General features: G+C 27.2%; 1 pseudogene; it reads left to right on the top strand.

Annotated features, from left to right (window-relative positions):
- The first annotated feature begins 999 nt into the window (after positions 1 to 999).
- Positions 1,000 to 14,913, top strand: LOC145841711 (large ribosomal subunit protein eL8-like; annotated as a pseudogene).
- The last annotated feature ends 12,168 nt before the right edge of the window (positions 14,914 to 27,081 follow it).

Genomic DNA, 27,081 nt, shown 5'->3' on the forward strand with positions numbered 1-27,081 from the left:
AACTTGTTAGGTTTAAAACATTTAATACACTTGGTTACCTTTTATTCAAGTTGTAACTAATTACATTTCCACACATCTTTAACAAAAGGTTCATTCGTTTTTAGTCTATTTTGTTGAATTTTTAAAGTACTTATCATCCATGTTTACAAATAAATTTAGCTGTAAACATTATATTGACTACATTTTTATCTATTATGACATAAAAATATTGTAAAATTATTTTAGCTTATTTTTTATAATAATTACGAACTAAGTTATCTACAAATATCATAGTAAATGTTCAACTTAATTATGAATAGCTGCAATTTTGACTAAATTAAAGTTTTAATAAAGAACAAATGTATATATAAATGAAATATTGAGCAAAATAAAAAGCTGTTTTGCTAAAATATCACCAATTTTAAGTTTTACCTAACTTAAAGCTTATTATAATGTTAATAAAACTTCAAGCATAAAACAAATCATACATTATGAGAAACAATGCCTTTGATAATACCAGTTTTAAGCTTATATTTAAATGTAATAGCTGTCAGATATAAAGCCTTTTAATAAAAACAAAGACTTATTAATGATTATTGTTCTAAAAAAATTTGACTTGTAGATACAATTTACTAAAAAGTATTCAAAGTTTCAAATAACAGCATCACATAACACCATAACAAACATTTAAAAAATCTGCAGTTTAGCAAAACTAAAAAATGTTTTTAAAGAATGTGTTAAAATAGTTTTATTGCAATATAAAGTTTTTTTTTTTTCATTTAATGAACTAACGAATACGCTTATACCATTTTTATAGTTACCAAGCGTATTATTTATGAACTAGGACAATTTACTCGATTTTAAAATACAAACATTTAAACTGCAATCTGTGTTTTAAAGCATTATCGAAATTAGTTATTTTTGTCATACGCATGTTATGGTGAAAAACAGCATCGCAATGAAATGACTTTTTTTTAAAAGTTATTATATCAAATGTAATCAGCTAATCAGTCTGTTTAAATGTCAGGACAAAACATTCTACCAAACAGGGACTTAAAACATTTTGTTAGATGGTCCAAACACATTCGTCTCCACAGGCAAAATGCTATTTTGCAGCGCCGTTTGAAGGTTCCTACGGCCACAAACCAATTCAACCAAGCTATTAATAAGCCTACTGGTATGTTCTTACCTAATAAAAGTTTAATGTGTACTTTATAGAAAGCTCAATAAGATATGGTGATTACCCTGTGGTATTATAAAAACTAATAAAAACAAATCCGTTTTCTGACAATTTTCTGTATATTGAGCTGAAGTTATTTTTTGATATTAAATATTATTTCAAAATAATAGTTGTATCATGACAAGATAATCAAACCTCACTTTACCAAGAGACCTAATTTGTGGTTAATGACTGGTAACTTATTAGACCATATACAACTACTTGATTACTACCCTATAGTCTTGATTGTCTTGAGTAATAGATCAAACATTATTGTTAGAAATAACATTCTTATTTGCATCGAGTCATTTTGTTAACAGACCAGGTAGTGAAAATAATTGCCAACAGCAGCCAATCTTTTCCGCTTGTGCGAGAAACATCGACGAGACTTGAGAAACGCGACAGCTAGAAGAGTGGTGACGCAGCAAGGTGAATATTTGTAAAATTTAACATTTTTTACTATTTAAAATCGAATCGATGTATATTTATCAAAAGTAGAACTTTTCTATAAACCTTGCTTTATATAGGACAAGATACCGCACTAACAATTTCAATTGAAGAAGTCACATAGTATCAATTCACTAAATGTAATTTAGTTAAAAAAAAAAAAAAGATTTAAAGTAATGAGCTTTAAAAAACGAATAAAGTGCTAAAAAAATATCAAAATTATAATAATAAAACTGTTTATCATTGTCTTAGGCATGACATGATAAGAATCTGCATCGCAACGAGAAACTCTTAAACAAAAGATATTATATTTTTTTACAAATGACAAAACAATTTTAGAGCTGAGCGATAATGTGTCAAGCCAACCAATAGTCTACTTTTGTTGAGCTCCGGAGTCACGCTAGCACCTCATTAAAAAGAAGATATCATAAAGATATCTATAAAAGAGTTTCTTGAAAGTTTCTTCGGTCGGCATCGCCCAAGATGTTGAACTAATCGAGGTTATTATCTTTTAAGTGAATAAATGCTATCTCTCTTTTTTTTATAGAAAGAAATGATGTTTTTATTACGAAGCATCTAAATTTAACTGAAATGTTCTACTTTTTGATAACTTTTTCCAATTGGTAAATTTCGTAACATGATGCTAATATAAATCAATTGAAACTATTCTTTGTTTTTTGTTTATAACTAACAGCAAAAATGAATCACATCGTCGTCTTCTTGCCAGCTCTTTGCCGGAAAACGAGATTCCCACATTGCATTGTAAGAAGCTAGCCTTGGAAAAATGGTTCACCGCAAGATCCGCACCTGTGCTGCTCTAATTGATGTCAACAAGTAAGTATTTTATTCTATGATTTTACTGCTGTAAACAATAAGTATATGATGAATGAAATACTTGCTGTTGTTAATATGAGTTTGTCTACAACAAACAAATGTTTTAAGAGCTGTGAATAAAAAGCAAAAATTTGATAATTCTAATATTGAAAACACTCAATTTTCAACTTTACGAACTAATCTTTTATGCTTAATGAAAGAAAATACGTGCTTAATACCTTATATTATCTGTTTCGTTTTATAAACTGCCATCGAATTAAGTTTGTAATCATAGTTACAAATATTACTAACAAAACAATAAACAGTTACAAACTGCAGAAGTTTTGTAAAAAACTAATAAAAAAATATTACATTTCAGAATTAAAGGTTAAATGCAGCTTTTATAGCTTATCTTTGTTCGAAACCTTTACAAAATAGTATAACAACCTAAATACTATATCTAGAAACTAACATATTTCTAAAAATCAACAAAACTATACTCATTAAATTGTTTGTAACACTTTCAGATTCTTCTTTAGTCAAGAAGATAAACAGAATATAACCTTAAACAAAATATATTTTGACTTTTAAAATGAACTCAGAACACTATATTGTTATGAATATATTATTAGTACTTAAATCGTTTTTTAAAGCTTAGAATATTAACTTTTAATTTTTATACATATAACAAAATTATATTTAGTGAATCGGTACTATGTGACTTTTTCAATTGAAAGTATTAGTGCAATATCATGCCTTATATAAAGCAAGGTTTATAAAATAGTTTTACTTTTAATAAATATACTTCGATTCGAAATATTTTTATTTGTAAATGTCGCATATTGGAAATGTTACTGAGTTATTCAAATATAATAGCATTTTATTGGTAAGAAAAATAAATTCAAATGATTGATTTTGAAACTTTTCACTAATAGACGTCATATTGCACTAGTTTATTATAATCTAATTACTTATGTAGATAATTTTTTTTAATTTTTAGTATTCTAATAAGGGATACATAGAAGAAAAATAACTTAAAATGCGTTAAATTGTAGTTGCAAAGCTTTAATGGTTTTTAGTTGTAAATTTAAAAAATTCGCCGAAAAAATATTAATTGCTCGCATATTTTTAAATCTATAGTGACGTCATTCAACTTCCAGTAAAAGCAGCTTTTCCTTACTAAAATAAATATCTATAGCAAATCGTTATAGATGCAATATATATGTACTTTAACTATTTTAATTATTTTTAGTGCAATATTTTGCACATTACTATATTTGTTATAGCATTTCGTTAGTGTTACTAACCTTTATAAACCTTTTTGTTAGATGGCCCAAGTACATTCGTCTAATGAGGTAAAAAGCTGTTTTTTAGCGCCGTGTGAAGGTTCCTCCAGCAATCAACCAGTTCAACCAAGCTATTGATAAGCCAACTGGTATGTTTTAACCTAATAAAATTCTAATGTGAATTTAAAACATCTCAATAAGATATGATGATTACCCTGTGGCATTGAAAAAACTAATGAAAACAACCCCTTTTCTGACAATTTTCTGATATATTGAGCTTTAATTATTTTTTTAGTATTACATATTATTTCACAATTCTTTTATCATGACAAGATAATAAAATCTCACTTTACCAAGAGACCTAATTTGAAATTAATAGTTTATGGGACCATAGACTACTACTTGATAAATGATTGTATTTAGGTCATAAATTTATGTCATAGATCAGTAGTAAGTCAATGATTGGTTCGGCCATTAGACAATTGTTTAATGTCTATGATTGGCTTTCAACGCTATAGATCAAGACTAAATGTCTTCTTTTAAACTTGGAGACAAACATTTTTTTTTCTTAACAATTTAAAAAACCCCATAGCTTTGACTGTCTTGAGTAAACATCATTCTTAGAAATAACATTCTTATTTGCATCTAGTTATTTTTTAAAGACACCAGATAGTGATAAATAAATACCAACAGCTGCCAACCTTTTGCGCTTGGGCGAGAAATACCAACCTGAAAGCAAGTTGAGAAACGCGACATATTAAAGACTCGAGCCGCAGTCAGGTAAATGTTTGTTAGTTTATTACTATTTTAAGTCGAATCGACGTATATTTTTCAAAAGTCGAACTTTTCTATAAACCTTGCTATGTATATGACAAGATGCTGCACTAATAATTTCAATTGAAGTAGTCACATAGTATCAATAAACTAAATGTAATTTAGTTATACTTATAAAAATTAAAGTAAAGTAATGAGCTTTAAAAACGAATAAAGTACTCATAAAATATTAATATTATAATAATGAAATTAATTATCCTTTTCTTACGCATATCATGGTGAGAATCCGCATCGCATTGAGAAACTGTTAAATTTTTTTAAGTCTGAAAATATTATACTTTTTTCTACAAATAACAAAAAACATTTAAAGCTGAGGCGAAAGGTGACAAGCCAACCAAGCGTCCACTTTTGTTGAGCTCGGAGTTAACACTATCACCAAATTCATTGAAAATAAGAAGCTTCTTCGGTCGTCACTGCCCACGATGTTGAACCAATCAAGGTTATTATTTTTAAAGTACATAAGTGCCTTCTCTCTTTTAAATATTAATGATAACTTTATTACGAGGCAATTGTCTGATTGTTCTATTTTGTTAAAGTTTTCCAATTGGTTAATTTCGTAACCTGATGCTAACATAATTCAACTGAAACTATGTTTTTTGAATATAACTTACAGCAAAAATAAATCACATCGTCGTCTTCTTGCCAGCACTTTGCCGCAAAACGGGAGTCCCACATTGCATTGTGAGAAGCTCGCCTTGGAAAATTGGTTAACCGCAAGATCTGCACCTGTGCTGCTCTTATTTATGTTAACAAGTAAGTGTTTTTTTCTATGATTTTACTACTGTAAACAATAAGTATATGATGAATGAAATATTTTGGTAATATTTATATGAGTTTGTCTACAACAAACAACTGTTTTAAGAGCTGAGAATAGAAAGCAATACTTTAATACTTTTTTTGTATAAAAATTTGGGTTTAAATTAATGAAATAATCTTTTGGTTTAATGAAAGAAAGTAGTTCTTAATATCTCATAGTATCTGTTTCGTTTTAAAAACTGCCATCAAATTAAGTTTGTAATTATAGTTATAAATATTATTAATAAAACAATAAACAGTTACAAATCTGCTGAAGTTTTGTAAAAACTGATGAAGTTTTGTAAAAACTGCACTAATAAAAAATATTACATTTTAGTTTTAAAGGTAACATGCAGCTTATACAGCTTAATTTTGTTCAAAACCTTTACAAAATAAGGTTTACTATGTTTTAAAAACTATAATATATCTAAAAATCGAGAGAGTTTTTTTAACCTCATTATATTGTTTGAAACACTTTCTGATTCTTCTTCAGCCAAGAGAATAAATAGTTTATAACCTTAAAAAAAAACAATTTGACTTTTAAAATAAACTTAGACCACTACATTGTTATTTATATACAATTAGTTATGTTTTCTATTTGTTTTCTTAAAACCGAAACATATAATATTTTAAACATATGTCTGCTAATTTTAATTTTTATACATAAAACAAGTCTTTTTCAACAATTTTCTTCAGTGTGATTACAATTGTAACAAGGTAAAACAAATTTTAAACTTATATAGCCTTTTTAATTATATGAGAAATTATCAATCAATTAACAAAAAAACCCTAAACTGTAACAAAAAAATTAAAAACAACAAGGAAAACGTAATTAACTGTAACAATTTAAAACAAAACAAAATTAGTCTAATTTAAACAAGGATAATGAGTAATCAAACTCTCTTTGTTTGCATAATTCTGGCTTGTTTAAGTGAATATAAATAGCTTCTATTTTAATTAAATCAAAAATGTTCGTGCAACTTCTTAAAACTTTGAACTTTGTCTCACTGTAATTATTACCACATTTAGGATTTTTTACTAAGTGCTCTGAAATTGATGATCTTTTTGTTGCGTTTAAGGTTGCATTACTCATTTTCTTCGGTTGATTTTTGATATGGTCTTTCACGCACTTAGGTACGTGCTCTTTTATTCTTGTTTTTAAATGCCTAGAAGTTTGTCCTATATAGCTGTTTGCGCAACAGCATTTATACGTGTATACCACGCAACTTTTGTGTTTGTAGGATATTAGATCTTTACCTCTAGGATTTAGGATAGCAGCAGATGTAAAAATTACTCTTGGTTTAGATGCGTGGTAAACTTTTTCTGTCATATTCTTGATATCTCTTTCAACTTGTTTTGATTTTTCACCCACATAGGGCAAAATTAATAGAACAGGACATTTCTCTGGTCCATAAGGTTTTGTGTAATTTAGTCTTTTCAATTCAGTTTTGAATACCTTATCAATCAACGGATTGGGATATCCGTTCTTTATTAGTAATTCTTTTATAACCTTAAGTTCATTCTGAAATACTTCTGGCGAACATATTTTATTTGCTCTATGAAATAGGGTTTTAATCAAACCAATTTTTCTTCTTTTACTGCAATACGATTGAAAGTTAAGGTATTGACCAGTAAATGGTTTTCTGAAAATAGACGTTATGAATTTATTATCCTTTCTTTTGATTAAAACATCTAAAAATGATATTTGATCATTTTCTTTTGTAAATTTAATAGCACTATGCAAAGAGTTTAACCTCTCAAACAATAAATTACTAACTTTTACACTATCACTGATAACAAAACAATCATCCACGTATCTCATATACTTACAATTTGAATCGAATTCTGGTAGAACTTTGTATTCAAGATAGCCCATAAATATGTTTGCCAATGTAGGTCCTAATGGGGAACCCATGGCAATACCATCAATTTGACGGTATAATATATTATTAAAACTGAATTCAACTTCTTCTGTTGCGAGTCTCATTAGTCGAACAAAATTACTTCTTTTCAGAGTCGGATTTTCAAGGTTATATAACATTTCTGCACAAATATCTATCACTTCATTTAAAGGTACACTTGTAAAAAGACTTTTTACATCAAAAGAACAGAGAAACGTGTCTTTAGCTCCCTGGAGTTTTAAGTCATCTACAAACTTGAAAGAGTCTTTTACAATATATCTAGAAAAATACTTCAACACTGGATCCAAAAGACTATTTAAGTATCTTGCCAATTCATGTTGTGGAGATCTTATCATAGAAAGTATAGGCCTCAGAGGTATATCCACTTTGTGTAGTTTTGGTAAACCATATAAACGAGGTCTTATGGAACCTACCGGTCTAATTAAATTATAATGTTCTTGAGAAAGTTCATTTTTATCCACCAAATCTTTTAATATTTGAATAATTTTCTTTTCCAACTTAACTATAGTTAGGTTATCTCCTACAGGACCTATTTTCAAAAACTTCCTCTCATCATTAATTATGTTCAACATTTTAGAATTATAGTTATCTTTATTGAGAATTACGATTCCTGAACCTTTGTCAGGTTTGGTAATGACAATATGTTCATTACTTTTAATCTTAGTCAGGCTACTTATGATTTCTTTTGAATTAATTACAGAACTATGTTCTGGCTTAAGTTTGCAAAAGTTGTGTGCAACTGAGACTAAGTTTGCTTTCAAAGCAACTTCATCCTGTTTTGAACTTGGCTGGAGTTTTAAAAGTTGATTTAAATATTTCTCAAATCCTAAATAAGTAGCAACTTGATCAACCTTTTTTGCGGGGAGTGAAAAATTCATTCCATAGCTTAACGCAGTCAAGTCTTTTTCGTCAAATTTTTGAGAAGATAAGTTTTTGACACTTTGCTTGGTGAAGTTTCCAAATTTAAGTTCTACCAGTCTGTTTAGGTTCTTTTTGTTTTTTGCCAAATACTTCTCTTGCTGCTTTTTAGTAATATTTTCAGCATAACTAATAAATTATGTTGAAAGAATTGTATGCAAACAATAAAAATAAAAGACGTTTGCCGACAGTTAGCTTTCCCTGAAGTCCGATCAATGATGATTTAGCTTACACTCTTTAATTCTGATTTTTAACATTACAATCAATCAAGAAGATTTTTTATATAAAAAAATCTCATTCTCTGTAGTAACAGTTTCCAGTTCTTTAAGAAGAAAATCTCATTTTTTGTCGTCTGTATTTTTGTACTTTGTTTAATGATGTTTTTTCAAGTATACGACTAGGAGCTAACTTTAGTTTTATGACCATGTTTATAATGGTTAAACTGTTATCATTGAATTTTGTTTTTGAAGTTGTATATTTCTTTCAAACTCAACTTACCTCTTTATAAACGGCTTTAACCATATTTTTTTAAGATTTGCAAAATTATGCGCATAGTTTGAGGTATGTTTAAAGAATTGTGTACTATACATACAAAAAAAGCAATGAATCTTTTCGGCATTTGACTGTTTAAAAGTTTAACCAACGATGGCTTTGCTTATAATCTGTAATTTTGGTTGTTACCATAAATTGTGAAGAGTTTTTATTAAAAAATATAACTTTATTACGCTCTACGGTATCAATTTCTTGTTCTCTAAGAAGAGAATCTAAGATTTTATCATGCCTTTTGTATTTTATCTGGTGATATTTCTTCACATATAGCAGATATAAAGCTTGCTTTCATTTCTATGATTGTTTTTATTATTTTTAATATACACAGTGGTCAAAATCTTGGTTTTGATTACCTTAATATAATATTTTTTTTCGAAAAAGTGATTTCCAACTCTTCTAACTCCAAGGACAGTCATCAGTTATACCGTTCAATCTGTTGACAATATTGAACTTGTATTTAGCCACCTCTGACAGCATAAAATCTCTAAAAAGTGTTTTTCGTGCCATGAAATTGAGTTTCTGCCTTTCATTCGCTCATTTTATAAAAATTTTATGAAAGTTTTGAAAACAAAAGGATTTTGTTATTTCTTAAAGGAAATAGATAAATACTAAAAATAAATGCCAATACAGTTAAAAAAATAAAAAAGTTTTTTTATTTATATCTTAAAATTAAAGTTCTTACAACAGAAATAAAATTTTAAGGATGTACTGTTTAAGGATAGAGTTTCGTTTGAGAAAATAAATACTTTTTTTAAACTTTTTTGATTAAACTGATGTGAAGAAAACTTGATAAAAACCAAAAAAAAAAAGATGATATTAAATTTTAATAAGCTCATATTATTAAGTCTAATTTTTCAATGTTGATCTAAATAAGATTGAGTGAAACGTAAATTATGGGACAGTTTTAATCAAAATCATTAGTACAATATCTTGTCATGCATAAGGCAAGGTTTATAGAAAAAGACGACTTTTGCTAAAAATACGTCGCTTCTAAATAGTTTTATTTATAAATGTCGCCATTTGGATTTATTACTAAATTATTCTAATATCATAACATTTAAATGGAAGAATGATTGAATTTCAAACTTTTTACTAACAGACATCATCTAGCACTAGTTTGATATAATCTAGTCAGTTATGTAGATGAAGATATAAGTATAATTTTTAAGTATATTAATTAGTAAAAAACAGAAGAAAAGTAACTTAAATGAGTCTATCTTTGCACAATAAACTCCAATAATAATAATAATAAAATGCACGAATTTTTATTTGCAAAACTTTAATGATTTCTAAAATTAAGAAAAAAATTGCTGAAAAGCATATTTTTAATTTGTAAATATGCTCGCATTATTTTAATCCCGTAGTGACGTCATTCAATTTCCAGTAACAGCAAACTTTTTATTATGATATTTAAAGATTAGAAATTTAACATCTAACAAATGTTAATATTTATATCATAAGTTTTTGCTTATTTTGAGTGCAAAATTTTGACATTACTAAGTTTGTTATAGAATATTGGTAGTGTTATTAACTGTGATTCAGGGTTAAATAAATACTTTATTTGTTTCAAATATTTCGAAAAATCATTTTTAATTGATCATCTATTTTATTTTAATAACGTTTTAAGTTGTACACTTGAATTTTCGTTTAAAGGTTGTACAAAGAGCTTTTTCAGATTATTGAAACTAACTAAATATTCATTCTAAGTTAAACCATCTAAAAAGTTAAGTTTATAATTTTAACTATTATGTTCAATAAATTCAATAGGTTCACATACACTTTCGAGTTCGAAACTTGCTGAAAATATCAAAATCTTTTGAAGCTTACAACTCACCAGCGACAAGTGGTTGTGATGTAAAAAAAAAGTTAAAACGTGAGCCTTGTTTCATTTTATTTTTTTTAGTATTTTTGTAGTCAGGAATATTTCTAAAGAAATACTGGAATTTTGTTATATTTCTTAATCACAAACCATTTTTAAATCTAAATGCCTATTTTTATTAGACTGTACAGCTAGCACTTATTAACTGTTATAATATATTACTAGTAATTTACAATAAGTGTAACTAAAATTAACAAACTTAATTCATTTACACCATATAAAATGAAGCAGATATTATGAGATACTAAGCACTTATTCTTATCATTAAACCTATAACAATATTAGGTAAAGTTATTTAATAACGTTTTCAAATTAGAAGTTCTATATTTTAACTTTTAACTCCAAACCCCGAAAAACAGTAGTTTGTTATTAACAAAATTATATTACGTTAAAAATGATTGAAGTTTATAACTTTAATTATAAACTTAACTTTCAGACGGTTGAAGTCTTAAAAGCATTTAACTACAATTTTTACATTAGGCAAAAGTATAAACATTTTTTGGAAAGTTTTTCTTAATTTAAGGTGTTATGCAGCAACATTTTATAGCTAAACTTGTTTTTCTTAAAAACTTTTACTATTACAACATTGCATAAAAATTTAAACGGAAAACTTTGATTTGAAATTAAAATCAGCACGCTGTTAAGAGCATACTATTAGTACTATATTTGTTTTTTTAGACAGTTTGTTTTATTTATTCCAGTTTTGTATAAGTATTTTTAAGCTAGATTGATTGAAATTAATGCTATGCGACATACATCTAAAGTGAAAATTATGAGTGCAATATCTTGTCATGTACTAAGCAGGGTTTTTAGAAACAGTCAATTTTTTCTAAAAATACGTCATTTCTAAATATTTATATTCATAAATGTCTTACATTTGAAATGATGCTAAAATTATTCAATAAAATAGTATTTTAATGGTATAAAAAATATATTTATTTATTGAATTTCAGTTTTTTTTCTTTTAGAATTCATCTAGCACTTTTTTGATATAATCTAATCAGTTACGTAAATAAAGATAAAAATTTTAAACGCTTCTAAGTTTTATAATTAATAAAATAAGTTGGAAAAAAAAGACTCAAAATGTACTAATTTTTAGTTGCAAATTTCGATGAATTTTAGTTTCAAATTAAAGTTCGCTGAAAAGTTGAATGAATCAATTAAAATGCTCGCATTATTTTAATCCCGTAGTGACGTCATTAAATTTCCAGCAAAAGCTAACTTTCCGATTTAATATATAACGATACGAAAATTATACTAATTTAATCTTAATATTTTATATCGGAAAGTTAGCTTTTACTAATTTTTAGTGCAAAATTTTGCACATTATTAAGTTTATTAAAGAATATCAGTAGTGTTATTAAATGCGATTCAGGGTTGAAAGAATATTTTTTTATTTCAAGTATTCTAAAAAATAATTTTAAGTTGATCTTCTCTTTTTTTTATAACAATTAAAGTCGTATATTTAAATTTATTATTTAAAGGTCGTACAATGAGTTTTTTCAGAATGTTCAAATAAAGTAAATATTCATTGTAAGCTTTGTAAAAGTTTGGCAAATTACATCAAATTCCTAAAATTCAATCTGGTAAAATATTTTAATTTTCAAAAAAAAATTAAATAAACCTTGCGTTCATTGGATTGTTTAATAACCTCACTACGGGATTAAAGCAAAAATTATCAATTTTGTGAGCATTTGTTAACTTATCTAAAACCAGCCAATTCTTGTTCATTTCCAAATATATTTATATGGAAAAAGTGAACAGTTTTAATTTAAGAATATTTTAAACGAATTTTCGAATTGTAAAACCAAGAAAAAAAAGTACATTACTTCTTGAAAAAAAGACATAACTTCACGATAATACTTAATTATGAATAAAAACTGTTTGTTTGTAAGTTTTAAGTTTTTTCTTTCAGTAAGTTGTAAAAATAAAAGTAAAAAATTTAAAAAACGAGAAACTGATTAAAAAAAAAATTAAACTTTTCAAGATGGTTATATTCATTATTAAGTCAAAATTAAAACCGTTACGAAATGTTTTCTTAACAAACAAATACTTCACTATCTGCAAAAATATCTAATTATTATATTGTTTATTGAACGAAAAAAAAAGCGCTCAAATATTTGGTCCGAGGACCTAAAACCTTTCGGTTATCGAGCCATACACCAGAATACAGTTTAAGTTTAATTCCGGGACAGTAAAATAGCAGATTTGTGAAAAAATGTTTTTATATACATAAGTATTTTTTAAGTTATTTAATATACATTTAATCTAGTATATTTTTTTAATTTATATACTTTACCACAGCAAGCCAGATAAACTAGTGACGTCACCCATTCAAGAGATTATGATGCAACAAGTTCAAGTTTACCGAAGTATGAAACAACTGAAATGCTTATAAAGAAAAAAAAAACTTAAAATGTTTTAAACCTCACTAAAAAACGAACTGACAAGTAAACTCAAATACATTGATTTGTTACGATTAAAACAAAAATATTAAAACAAACAAAAATTTTTTCATCTAAAACAACTTTAATCAAAAACTACTTTATTAGAAATAACTGACTTGTAGTAATTAAAAAAATATCACGTGGATTATTGTTTATATACTTTTTGTTAACATTGTAATAATTAAACGGTAAACAGTTAATATAGCAACAATAAAAATTTAGTGTTTTATAGTTCAGTACAAAAAAAAAAAACAAACACTGTTGTCATGGTAGTAGAATAAAAATGAACATAAAATTAATTATTAATAAATTCGACAAAAAAAAATTTAAGTCCAAATTTTACGGAGATACTTAAATTTTTTATGTTAAAAAATTTTTGTTTTGGTTTTTTTACACAAAAAACCAAAGTATTTTTTGTTGTTTACCTAGTAAACCTCTAAAACTTTGTGGAAAACCTCAAGATATAATTAGAAAGTTTCAAGTCAACAGCTGAAAAAATAATGGTTAAAGTTTTAAAATAATTTTCAATAATGCATTTGTATTTAATTTTAACTGTATTCTACCATAGTTTTTTTAATACCATAAATAACTTATTTTTGAAAGCTCAACAAATAATTGTTTTAGAGTGGCTTCATTTTCATAAGCAAACATTTGTATCTGCCTAACATTTACAAGGTGTTACAACAAAAAAAAACAAATTTAAAGGTAAATTTAAAATTTCTTATATTCAACTTTAAAAAAAGCTTACTTATATTATAAAAATTACATCAGGCTAAAACATTTCAGTAAGTTACAACTTAAAATAAAAACTTAAGTTTATTTTTTTATAGTTAGTCTATAAGTTCAATAAAAATAATGTACTATATTCTTGAACAACTTTAAAACAATCTTTTTGAAAAAACTTAAATATTATGCTTGATTGCATTTAGTATTAGAAGTTCGACGCAATTTAGGCCAACTATACTAATTTAAGATTTTCATATTTTGTAACATTCTTTATTTTTATTTCAACTTGACAGTTTTCCATCGTCATAAGACTTGTTTACAACTATAAAACTGACATTAATCAATCAGTTACTTTTTACATCATTCGAAGAAAAATCAAATCGTTATAGCTTAAATTATTTCAAGTATTAATTAAACTACTTGAAAATGCTTGTTAAATTTGTTACATAACATCCAGATCCTTACTTACCAGCGCCATAAATAATGACACCACATTTTTCACACACTAAAACTTTTGTGGTGAAATGAGATTCAGTTCGTTAACAATGAGTATTTAATTTAAATACAATTATGTTAAAAGAAAATAATTTTGATAGCAACAATAACGGATTGTTTTAAATGGTACAAATTTGTTCATAAGTTTTTTAAAATTTAAAGAAACATCACAATTTCGAAGTGATTAATGACGATTATGTTTACATAAATAATTATTACAGAGACCAACAATTAAAAAAATTACCAAGACATGTTTAAAACTTCAAAAATTTTATTTATTTTCAAATCGTTGTTAGTTTTTTTTTTTTTTTTAATGTGAAAAACTTTAAACTCATACTATTCTTCGATTTAATTTACATCTTTAAAGGTTTAAGTTCAAAAGTTTTCTTTGCAAGAGCTAAAGGTAATAATAGTTTAAAAAGTTAACCTAAAAACTACTTGCTTAATGTTTTTTCACCAGAATCAATAGTCCGTATTTCGTCTGCTAGATTCTTCGATCGAGCAACTCGGGGTCTGCATCTTTGAGAAATGGAAAGTCGATGGGAGAACAGCTTTCAGGGCTCTCCCACCGACTAAAACTATGACGTCACACGCACAGCCATGACGTCATAAACCACCAGCAGAAGAAGGGAAATTTCACGTACTAATACAAAGTCATTAACGAGTGCAAACTGGCAAACAATAGCTCTCATTGGTCAACAAAATAATTTCGAGGTTTTTTTACAGATTATTTATTAAAGTATATGAATTTTTTATTATTATGCCCCACAATTATTTTTATTTGTTAGTAAAATATATATTTAATTTGTTAGCAACAAAAGAAAAGTTTTTGCTAGATTTAAGTAAGTAAATATTTAGCTCGAATTTAATTTGTCGAGCACTATCGATCAGAACTTTTTATAAAACCTTTAATACTTATTTTGTTATTATCCCCCACACTGAATCAACAATTGATAAGGGAAGGTTGGTAAGAAAACTTAGCTTTTAGCGTATATAGAGTTTTAAACAAGTTAAAAATATTACAACATAATACAGCAGACTCAATTATATCGTAAAGCTGTTTATTTTATTGCATTGAAATTGTCAAATAACTGATGAAAGCTTTGTAAATTATACTTTGGTTTATATTTCACTTAACAGTTGTTTATCAGGTATATTATAATCTTTCTGATTTGATGTTACAACATAAGTTATGTTACTTGCGCAAAGCTAATCAATTTTTTTTCCTTAGGCCAAATATTGGTGTCATTAACATAAACAATCATCAATAAAACAAGTTTACAACGCTTTTTAATAGAAGCTACTTTTTCATAAAAGCATTTTACTTCTTAGTGTTTCAAAACGATTACTTCAAATTTTTTTTTTAAAGTCTTTTATAAGTAACTTATTCAAAAAAAGGTTTTCAATCAAATTTTGTATTTTTGCTTCTTTGTTGTTTGCTAATTACACGTTTAAATATTCAGGAGCTTTAAGAATAAGCTTAGATACTTATGCTTAAGTTTAAATATGTACATTTATAAGAATAAACTAAGTTATATAAAAAAATGTCACCAAATCTAAAATAAATATTTTCAACACTTATAGACAGTAATAAACGATGTATTCTTCAAAAATACCTTAAAGAAATTATTTATAAAATTTATTTAAGTACATTTGTGAATTATAATGTTATCACTTAAAATGACACTTTTTGTTTTCACAAAAAGTTATCACCTAAAGTTGTTTGTAAGATAATATTTTGAGTTTTTTAATTTGAAAACTTATTATCACCGGTAAATATCACTTATTATTTTATTGCATTGAAATTGTCAAATAACTGATGAAAGCTTTGTAAATTATACTTTGGTTTATATTTCACTTAACAGTTGTTTATCAGGTATATTATAATCTTTCTGATTTGATGTTACAACATAAGTTATGTTACTTGCGCGAAGCTAATCAATTTTTTTTCCTTAGGCCAAATATTGATGTCATTAACATAAACAACCATCAATAAAACAAGTTTACAAAAAAGCTACTTTTTCATAAAAGCATTTTACTTCTTAGTGTTTCAAAACGACTACTTTAAAGTTTTTTCTTAAGTGTCTTTTATAAGTAACTTATTCAAAAAAAAGTTTTCAATCAAATTTTGTATTTTTGCTTTTTTGTTGTTTGCTAATTACACGTTTAAATATTCAGGAGCTTTAAGAATAAGCTTAGATATTTATGCTTAAGTTTAAATATGTACGTTTATAAGAATAAACTAAGTTATATAAAAAAATGTCACCAAATCTAAAATAAATATTTTCAACACTTATAGACAGTAATAAACGATGTATTCTTCAAAAATACCTGACAGAACTTATTTATAAAATTCATTTAAGTACATTTGTGAAATATAATGTTATCACTAAAAATTACACTCTTTGTTTTCACAAAATATTATCATCTAAAATTGTTTGTTTTATAGTATTTTGAGTTTGTTAAAAAAATTGAAAACATATTATTACCGGTATATTTTATGAACTCAAGCTTGTGATAGATGATTTTAGTGACTGAAAATGTAAGATTTGACTGAACAAATATGCGTCAACAATTATGGTAATTATTTTCAAAAAATTCTCAAATAAATTAATGAAAATGCTCGCATTATTAATCCTATAGTGACATTATTCAACTTTTTACTTAAAACAAACTCTTAGTATAAATATTTTATATAAAGACTATCTAAAATAAGACATTAATTAGTTTTATTTATAGAGGTCGCATATTAGGAGTATTTTACATTTTAACAAAGTGAAAATAAAAAATCTATTAAGACAACTAGCAATATCCTAATTTTCCAACAAGTCTAAATAGTTGTTTTTTAGTGTTTAAAAGTCAATATTTTTAGTAGTTTAAATTTAAGTTCTATAATAATTGTCACAAGTCCGCAAAAGCTAATTATTCATTAGGTTATGTATCTAAATTTTACAGAAAAAACTAAAATAGTTGTCAAGATAATAACCAAAATGTTTATTAACCAGTTTACATGCTTTTGTTTTATGTAAAGTGCATCTAAAGTAAAATTCAGTTTACTAACGATTGAATAAATTGAAAAATAGTTAAACCAAATTCTATCTACACTTTTACTTTTTTTAGTTATAAATCCAATTTTTTTAATTACATTATTGTTGATGGAAATTACTGTGGTTATTAATTAATTTATAAAAATCTGGAACCTTTTGTTTTATTCAAGACAATTTTTGTCAATTAAACAAAAACTTTCAGCTTTTTTGTATGTTTATGGTAAATTGAGTACTTTTCTATTTTGAACTGCGATATATTAAACCGCACATCTTTATTTTTTCAGTAAGGATTATCGGCCGCGGTAAGGTGGAGGGTATTTAATTAAAACAAAATGTTTTATAATTTCTCTATTAAAATTAACTTGATTAAAAATTTCAATACTTTTTATCTGCTAGATTCTTAAACCGAGTAGCTCGCGGTCAACATCTAGGAGGAGGAGAGCTGCAAGGGATGACAGGATAGCGCTCCAGGCACCTACGTACGCGCAACTATGATGTCACACTCAATGATGACGTCATAAGCGCCACCAGACGTCATAGACAACAAGCAGAAGATAACGTAATCAACGAATGCAAGCTGACGAGCGAGAGCTCTCATTGGTCACCAATGACGAGGTTCGTAATCATAAAAAAAGGTCTTTTGTGGGAAACATCTGAAACTTAATTAACATCTTCCATCGTTTTATCACAACTGGGAGATTTTTCAATTTGATTGCTTTTAATAGAAAAGTACTATAGCACATAAAGAGCTTTAGAACAAATAAGGAATGTTGCAAAAGAAATATGCCAGTTGACGAAATTTTTATTCGAAAGATTTTTGCTCAGACCATATATTAATGTCATTGAAATAGAAAACCATTGTCATTAAAATTTTTGAAAAACTTTTTTTTTGTCAAAGCATTTTACTTCTTTTTCATTGCTTGAATTTTTTTTTTAAAGTTTGTTTTTAGTATGTTAAATTAATAATTTAATCAAAAAATAGATTTTTTGTATTCCTTTTTTTCTTTAATACTAATTATACCTTTAAAGATTAAGCAACATTAGGATTAGCTTAGTATAATTATGTTTGCATTTTAAAATTATTTGTTTATTAGAACAAATTAAAGTTAAAATAAACTCACAAAACCAGAAATAAATTTTTTTAACACCTATAGACAGTAATAAACGATGTAATTTAAAATAGAACTTGCTTGATTTGTTTATTAAAGTGTAATAAATATCTTAAGTAGAATGATCTCATCTTCATTATTAAAACTTTAAAATCACACCATCAAAAAATTAACAATTCTGTATCATTGTTTTTAGTGCTTGCTTGCAGTCTCTGGCATGTCTTTTTTTTCCTTTACAACACTAAATTGAACATTATCACAATATGAAACCAACCCTAAGAACTTATAGAGTTGTTTTTAATATTGTAGTCTGATTAACAATATAACACCTTCCTAATCGTCCTCAGAATAAAACCAAATCTTTCGAGTTCATAGATGCTACCGATTTCTGGTGACTCAAATATTGTTTTGTTTCTTACAATTTTTATATAAAACTAATAGTATAGTAATAAGATTGATAGTTTTAATTTTTTAATAAATATAGGTTTAGATAAGATACTCGCTAAGATTTTCGATAACTTTTTATTTAGATAAATAAATAAATAAATAAATAAGTATATATATATATATATATCTAGCTCTGCTGTAAAGTTGTTACAATTTTTCCTTCATGTTATGTTAGATATAAATTTTAAACTAATTTTTAAAAACCAATTAAGATTAATATAATTCTTAGTTTGTAATTAGTGTACACTTTCTACATTTAGTAATGTTTGTATTAAATTTATAGTAGCTCTTTTGTATAATTTAGAATGTAAACAACACTTTGCATTTGTTTTTTATAACGTAATATAATCTGTTTTCAGTTTTAGATGTATCCTGTTTTAATTTTCTAAGTATATATGGTATTTACAAGATATTTATTTACAAATGTATGTTTACATATGTACTGTTCATTTAAATTATACTTATTTTTGTGGGACATAGAAGAACTTTAGCTTAAAATTTTCTCCCCTGGCTCATTACTTTCTCAATGATATAAGCTACTGAGTTTATAAGCTCATTTAGGTGTTAGTTCATAAGTGGCAGCTTAGCTTGGTTAGTTAGGTCATTGTGCTGGTCATCCAGTGGTTGTGGGTTCAATCCCCATGACAGTCACCAAAGTGTCAATACACTTTGCATCATGCTCTTGATTAAGCCCATACTGGGTGGTAATAACATATCACCGAGTGTGGTTTAATCAGTGGTAAGATAGCAAAACATCTTCAAAATGACATATTTTTTGTTGTTGTAAGTTTTTGTTTGTTTTATTTAAAGCAATAAATATATAAATACTTATGAGTATGACCGGTAGGAATGTTGTTTCGAGCATCACTTCTTCTAAATTTTTTAAGCTGATTTCAAATTTAAGAAAAATTGATAGACAAAAAACAAACAGCTTTAAATAGTTTTCAATTAACTTTTTTGCGTAAGTATGTATAATTTTTAACCTATTAATCTGGTATTTATCATAATATGGTAGAAGTAGTTACAAGTTTAAGTTTTCTAAATAAATAAAAAAATTACAATGTTTATTAAAAGTTCTCTCCTATTAACGATTTTAACTGGCTACATATATCAATAGATTGTTATGTAGATATACTTCTGAAATATTAAATTTAATAAAAAATAACACTAAATTTTCTTAAAATAAGTGTTTTTATGTTTTTTGATATAATTTTGTTGTAGTTCATTTAATATTATAACAAGTTAATTTTTTAATTGTTAAAACTAATAAATTTTTCTAAAACAAAAAAAAAACTTTACATGCAAAAATTGAGAAAAATGGGCATTTTTCAAATGAAATATTTCCCTCTGTTAGCTATGAAGTTAAAATTGTTTAAGGTTACTAATTTTATTTCATAATATCAAAAGTTAAAAAAGACTTATGTCAATATCTTGATGAAGAATAGGTATTTTGACAAATAAGGCCTATTAAACATGTTCATAAACATTGATATTTTACCTCCTTATTAAATGGTATTAAGAAAAACGAAATACAAGATACAACTAAATAAAATTTTGGCAAAATTAAAATGGTAATCATAACTATATTAAAGTTTACAAACTTAAACATTTAAACTGCTCTAGTTTCTCAATAAAAAGTCTAAAAACTTTTTAAGTATTCAGTTTAGAAATTAATCATTCAGCCATTTAAATTTAAGTAATGTTTATTGAACAACAGAAATAAAAGAGTTTAAAATAGTTTGCCCTCGTACTTGGTGCACAAAAAATTGAATCTAACTTAATAAGTTCAATGTAATTTTTTTAGGCTTTTAGTTTTTGAGTGGCCATACAAATATTGCTACTTTTATTATTTTTGAAAAACTGATTAAGTTTTGATTAGCTTTTTTACACTTTTATCAATTAACTCTAAACTAGACTACTTTTTTCCTCTGTTTTAAATGACAATACTGAAAAGTAAATGAAAATGTTGCGAAAAAAATGTAAGACTTGTATTTTTGAAATATGATGCAAAGTTTTCTTATATAAAAATATGTTAAGTAAAATAAAACTTGTAAAATCAGGTTCTTGCATAGGTTTGATGCACACTGCAAGCGTATCTTGAACTAATTAAAAAAATTATCTCAAAATAAGTGTATGAAATAAAAGAAAAACTCTTAAACAGAATAGTATCTTAGTTCGGTGCCTATACAGTAAGTGCATTTTTTGTTTGTACCTAGCTGGCAGTCGAAAAACTCAGCAGTTCGTTCTATTTTTATGAGATAGTTTTTCAAATTATTTTTTAAAGCTTAACTTTGCTATTGAAAAATTTTTAGAAATGACCCGTTAAACGACAAAGTCAAGTGTTGTACTTAGAAGAGTTTTTTTCTTTAGGTCATTTATGCTGTTTACATAAAACGTTTCGTCAAGTAAAGTAGTTAAACTCAAATGAAAGATTAGAGTTCTTAACTTATTACTTGTGTAAGTGTATGTTCTATGTACAAAAAGTAATCTTCTGGGTATATGTTTTAAACTTTTAGATTTTAAACTTTTAGTGAGTGATGCAAAGGAAACAGTTTCACTTTGTTTCTGCAAATCATATATTAGAATAAGCATGCTGATTAAATATTCACAGTAAACAACTTCGCTACATTTCTACTACAAAGCATGAGTTTTTTTTTAGTAGAGGGCTTTCGTTAGTTAAAAAAATTATTTAGCCTGCTATCTTGTTGATAAGTAACAGCTAATTTAACTGCAATTCTTGAAGTCTACTAATCGAGAATTTTTAAACAAGCTTCAATAAAAAAAGTGCTTTATAAATAGTAACTAACTTCTTTAGGGTATTGAGTTAAATAAAATGAATCCGACGCAGGGGTCAACAACCTTTTAAAGGTTGTGTGCCGCACTATACAGACAAAAATGTACTGCGGGCCAAAATAATTAAATATACTTTTAGGAATCATCACAAAAATACTATTTTAAAGTAAAAAATTAATTGATAAAAAATAAGCAATAATAGAGTTCTAGTAATAAATAATTATTAAACTAAAGTTCTAATTCAAAGCATTTATCACATTTTTTTCTTTTTTTATATATTGTTACAAAATCGTTTTATCTTTCTTCTTCATTCTTTAATTTAGATGCTAAACTTAGAAAAAAATAAAAAATCATTTCCAGAGAACATAATAAAAAATTTTAAAATAGTATATAAAAATAAATGAGAAAGTTAACATACATAAAGTAAAAGACGTATTTTTGAGTAACTTATTTAACACTCATTGTAAAATTCAGCACTTTTATGACACAGAAATGTTAACAGAACATGTTAACGTAAACGCCAATAAAGCTAAGGAAAACTGAAGGTAACGAATCGCAGAATCAAACTGCGGCAAGGACCAGCGTTACGCATGATTGAAACTAATGTGCTCGACAAATTACTACGACAAACCTCCTGGGTAGTGACGGGCATTTTGGGCGCTAATTTCCGCACAAATTTGACGCTTGGCAGGTCAGTTACATTTTAAAGCACTTTTGTACTAACTTTAAACATTGTTTTTTATAAATTATTTGACTGCAGCTAAAAATCAGCTGCCTTTAAAAACAGTGTTGTTGCATGAAAAGCATTTCAGTTTACTTGATCAACAAAACAAAAAGCGCATTTTTATTAATTTTAGTTATGGATAATGCATCACACTGAAATTTAAACCTATTACGGTTTAACATTGTATTTTTATAGAGTTTATTAAGTTTTAATAAATGTATTTTGCTTAAACAGAAAGACAAAACTGTTGGAGGACTTTTTTTATTACACTGATTCATTTCTGGTCATATTTATAAAATGCACTTTGTTGTCATACGCAGGTGTTTGTGTTTAAATAATTTAATTTTTTATTACCAAGCAGTAATGTATATAAAAATGTCTTTAACTGAGCTATTATGAGTCATTGTTTGTAGATTTTGTGACGTTAATTTAATTTATAATGTGTAAACTTTTTATTTCTAATTATAGAAATAAAGTTTTATTTTTTTTAATTATACTATATATCATTTTGTAACTTCATTTTTTTTTTAATTTAAACGCTTTAAAGACAATGAAGACTTATAAAAAAAGAAACTTATACAAAAAGCAACACTAAACTTTATGAATATGAGTTTAAGCTTATGGCAGCAGTTAAGTAGACATTTGGACAGAAACATTTTATCTGTGACAGGTAGCGACACAAAAAAAGAACACTGAAACTGCCATAAGGTTACCTATGTTTGTATTACTTGTAAAAAACCTAAATACCAACTCAGCTAACTTTTATTTTTGTTGTTGTTTGTTTATAGACGGACTCAGACATCAATACCTAGACAGGCTACACATAGGCTTTTTTTTCTTTCAAATAAGTTTAAGTATGTTTTATAAATTTTTTTTCAGATCATTAACTTTTCAAAATCTCAATCGGTCTTTTATTTTTCATCAATCTCGATACTCGCCACACGAAATTCAATAGCAAAACAGTTTCATCATTACAAAACAAGATAAAATGTTTGAGTTAAAGTTTATTTGAGTCAATCCATGCAGTTTTAAAATAAAACGTTTAATTTTAAGTAATAAAAGCTAATAAAACTTAGCTTAAATAAGTGTATGATTTTTGTTTATAGATAAAATAGAATAACACTTAAAAATTCTAGATATTTTTTCTTCCGTCCTGAACAAGACGTAAAAAGGTATTCAAGAGGTGTGCGACTACGATAATCGAAAGGTTGTTCATGCACCAGGTCCTAAGACCAAATATTTTGAGCGTCTCTTTTTTATTTAATGAGCTAACAATAATAATATCAGTTTTAAGAAAGTTTACTAACCTGAAAACTTTGATTCATATAAATTTACTGATGCTTTAAAATAATTCTGAGTTGATTACGGAAGTAGAAAATTTTTTTTACTAAGACTGTTGCTAAATCATAACAATGCTTATAACAAATACTTTCTATAGATTGTAACTCAGCACAATAGTTTGCCTACAGATCTTGTTTTGAAACATATTTACCAACTAGGTTATTTATCATGTATACTTTATTAACATAAGCTATCTTAATATTAGTCGGGTTGAATTTTTCCAAACTGAAATATCAATTTATATTTAAAGTTTTTGGTCAGTAAGACAATAGTGTGACACTTTACATAAATATAAAATTACTTTTTTCGCAACACGGCAGTTTAGAACTTATGATGAAAACTTTTACAAACTCCTTCTAACAAATAAAACCTATCTTTATATACTTTTTTTTACACCAGCTGAGTTCAAATTGAAGTTTTATAATCGAACTTTGCTTACTTAAAAAGCACATCAAAAAGTAAGACGGTGCTAGTTAACACTTTTAATACATTAATTAGAATAATGATAGTGCCGTTTTAAAATCATAGTCATATAAAATTTATAAAGACAGGAAAAGCTGTGAGAGTTTATGAACTCAATTTATAAAAATTTTGCCTTTTTTTATTATGACGTATCACAATGTTGCATTTTTCGGGCAAAAAATTAGTTTAACAAAAAGTTGAAAGTTTAAAACTCAACTCTTAGCGGGTTAATTTACTGAATGAATTGAAATTGTCCCAATGTCGGACTATTCCGGTTACTCTTCGTATTACAGCCAAGCAGCAGGGTCGGGCAAGGTTTGCGGGCTCAGTCCGGCCGCGTGGGGAGGAATTGTAGCAGCACTGCTTCTGATTGGCGGAGGCGTTGGAGCGTACGTCGCCCTCGGAGGAGGTTCGGATGATGGGGCGGAAACAAGAGTAGACAGTTCTCCAGGTGTTTGAAAAATAACTAAATTAATGTATAAATGAGATGTGCACGACTATTCAATTTCGGACAACTTGAATTCCGACAATTTAAATTCTTATATAAAAATTGAAAGGGCCACAACAAAAAAGTAAAGCATATTTGTCAAATATGAAAACTACATATGTAGGTCCTATTAATATCTACAAGCCGTTTTTTATTTTTTTTTTAACTAAATGTTTTATGAGGTATGGTTTTTATAAAGTAAAAGATATAGTTATTTTTAGTAATTTTAAACTATCTTTAAAAGTATTTAAGATTTTGCAAAAAAGAAAAAGTGGCTTGTAGGTTTTTATAAGATCTACATATGCTTTTTTTTATTTTTTTTTCAAGTTTATATTACTTTTTGAGATGAAGTATTTTAACAATTTTTTCAAGAGTTTGAATTGTCGGAATTTGAGTTGTCCGAATTTGAATTGTCATGTAACCATAAATGAGATTTTAGTCAATTTTTATAGACTTTAGAAATTCTACAAAAAAAATATGTTTTTCACTTTCCTTGTTTTTTACGCTTTCCTGCTGAACTTAAAGCGCTTTGTTACTGAATTTTTACTTTTTGTTAAGCAACTCATTAACAGACTCAGATCCAGTATGTCCGGAAATAGAAAACGCGATTTACAACCTGACGGAGGACGAGATCTTCCCGGGAGTGGAACTGACGTTCGAGTGCGACGACGGGTTCGCCACCAGAGGCAACACCACCGTCGAATGCACTTCTGACGGTTGGTCGGAAAACGCCACCTGCGAAACAGGCGAGTGTTTCCAAAACCGAATTTTTTTTTATTATTTCGGCGAACAAAAACTGTCAAAAAATATTTTTTCCTTGGTTTCAGTAACAGAATGTGATGCTCGTTTAAATAATTGTAGAACAGCACTAAGTTTTCATTAAGAAACTCCACAATATTTTCAAGTTAAAATTATGCTTTTCACAAATGCAGCTCTAGTCTGTTAAAATAATTAAGTATTTGTTGCAATTATTTTATTCCAATATTTTTGTTTATTTTTTTTAACTTTACTTCTATTGATTTATTTGTAGTATGTTTCAAATTAGCATTGAAATATCGAATAGCAAAACTGTTAATTCAACTTCTTAATTTAAGAAATATGGGTTATAATTGCCGTTTAACATTTTTTGCTTGTATTATTTTATAACTCAAGCTATTACGACCTAACAAAGCTGGTTGTTGCATCAAAACGATGATACTTTTGTTAAACAACTTAACTTTATTGTACCAATAGTATGTGAAGATCCACCGAAAATCAACAATGGAAAAATAGTTGAGGAAATTGAAAATCTTTTTGTCGGAGACACCGTAGAGTACAAATGCAACAGTGGACACTTTGCTTACGGAGAAAACTCCGACAAGCTTGCAACGGAGTGTCTCAGTGACGGAAATTTCACTTTGCAAACAAAAGATTTGGCCGAGTGCGCTAAAATTGGTTAGTTTCGTTTGATAGTTTTTTTTGCAAAAATTTCAAACAAACATTAATCTGTTTTCTTACACGTTTTACTAGTTTCGAGCTTCTAAAAAAAGTGTTGTTTTTTGATAAAAGCATGTAGTTATAAGTATTCATAAAAATTTATATCCCGGACAAGATGTTAAAAGGGGTTCGATCAAAAGGTACTTCGTGCACCAGGTTCTAATATTAAACATTTTTTTGTTTAATAAGCTATAACAGTTTAAGCATCAAAAGTTTCTTTAGTATCATATATCTTCACACCAGCGCTTAACCTCGCTTAAAAATCTCAAAATAATTTTCTCTCTCACAGCGTGCAGGCGCCCCGACAAACCGACGGACGGGAGCTTCAACGAACCATTGAGGAGCGAGTACGCCGCGGGGGAGACCGTCGCCTTCACCTGCGCCAGCGACAAGTTCCTCCCGTCGCCCGCCAACGGCCGGATCGAGTGCGGGACGGGCGGTTGGAAGAAGAAGGCCGCCTGCAACCGATGTGGGTTTTGTCGTTTCGTTTTCTTGAATTTTGTTGTTTTAAGCGAAACCTTTGAGCGAAACTCAGTTTGTCAGCCAAACTTAAACAACTAGAAAAAAAAGTTTTTAACTTGAGTATGAGTTATTGCTACCCGTTACGCATTCAAAGATTCTCGAATCCTTCGACGTCATTAGACGTTCGTTTAAAGACTTTAAAGATTTTAGATTACCGCCTTCATAAAACCGCTCTGATCTAGCAATTTGTTCGCGCCTTACAATAATTTCAACATGTTTTTAACTTTTCTCATCACAAACCCGTTTTCCAGTCTGCGCCACGGTTCCCAAAGTCAACCTGGCCACCGCCAAGGTCATCGGGTCGACGCCGCCCATCCACGGCACGAGGATCGAGTACCAGTGCAACAGCGGCTACGTCCCGAAA

Source organism: Thalia democratica, chromosome 1 (assembly GCF_965202585.1).
Source record: "Thalia democratica chromosome 1, ktThaDemo2.hap1.1, whole genome shotgun sequence".
NCBI classification, from domain to species: Eukaryota; Metazoa; Chordata; class Thaliacea; order Salpida; family Salpidae; genus Thalia; species Thalia democratica.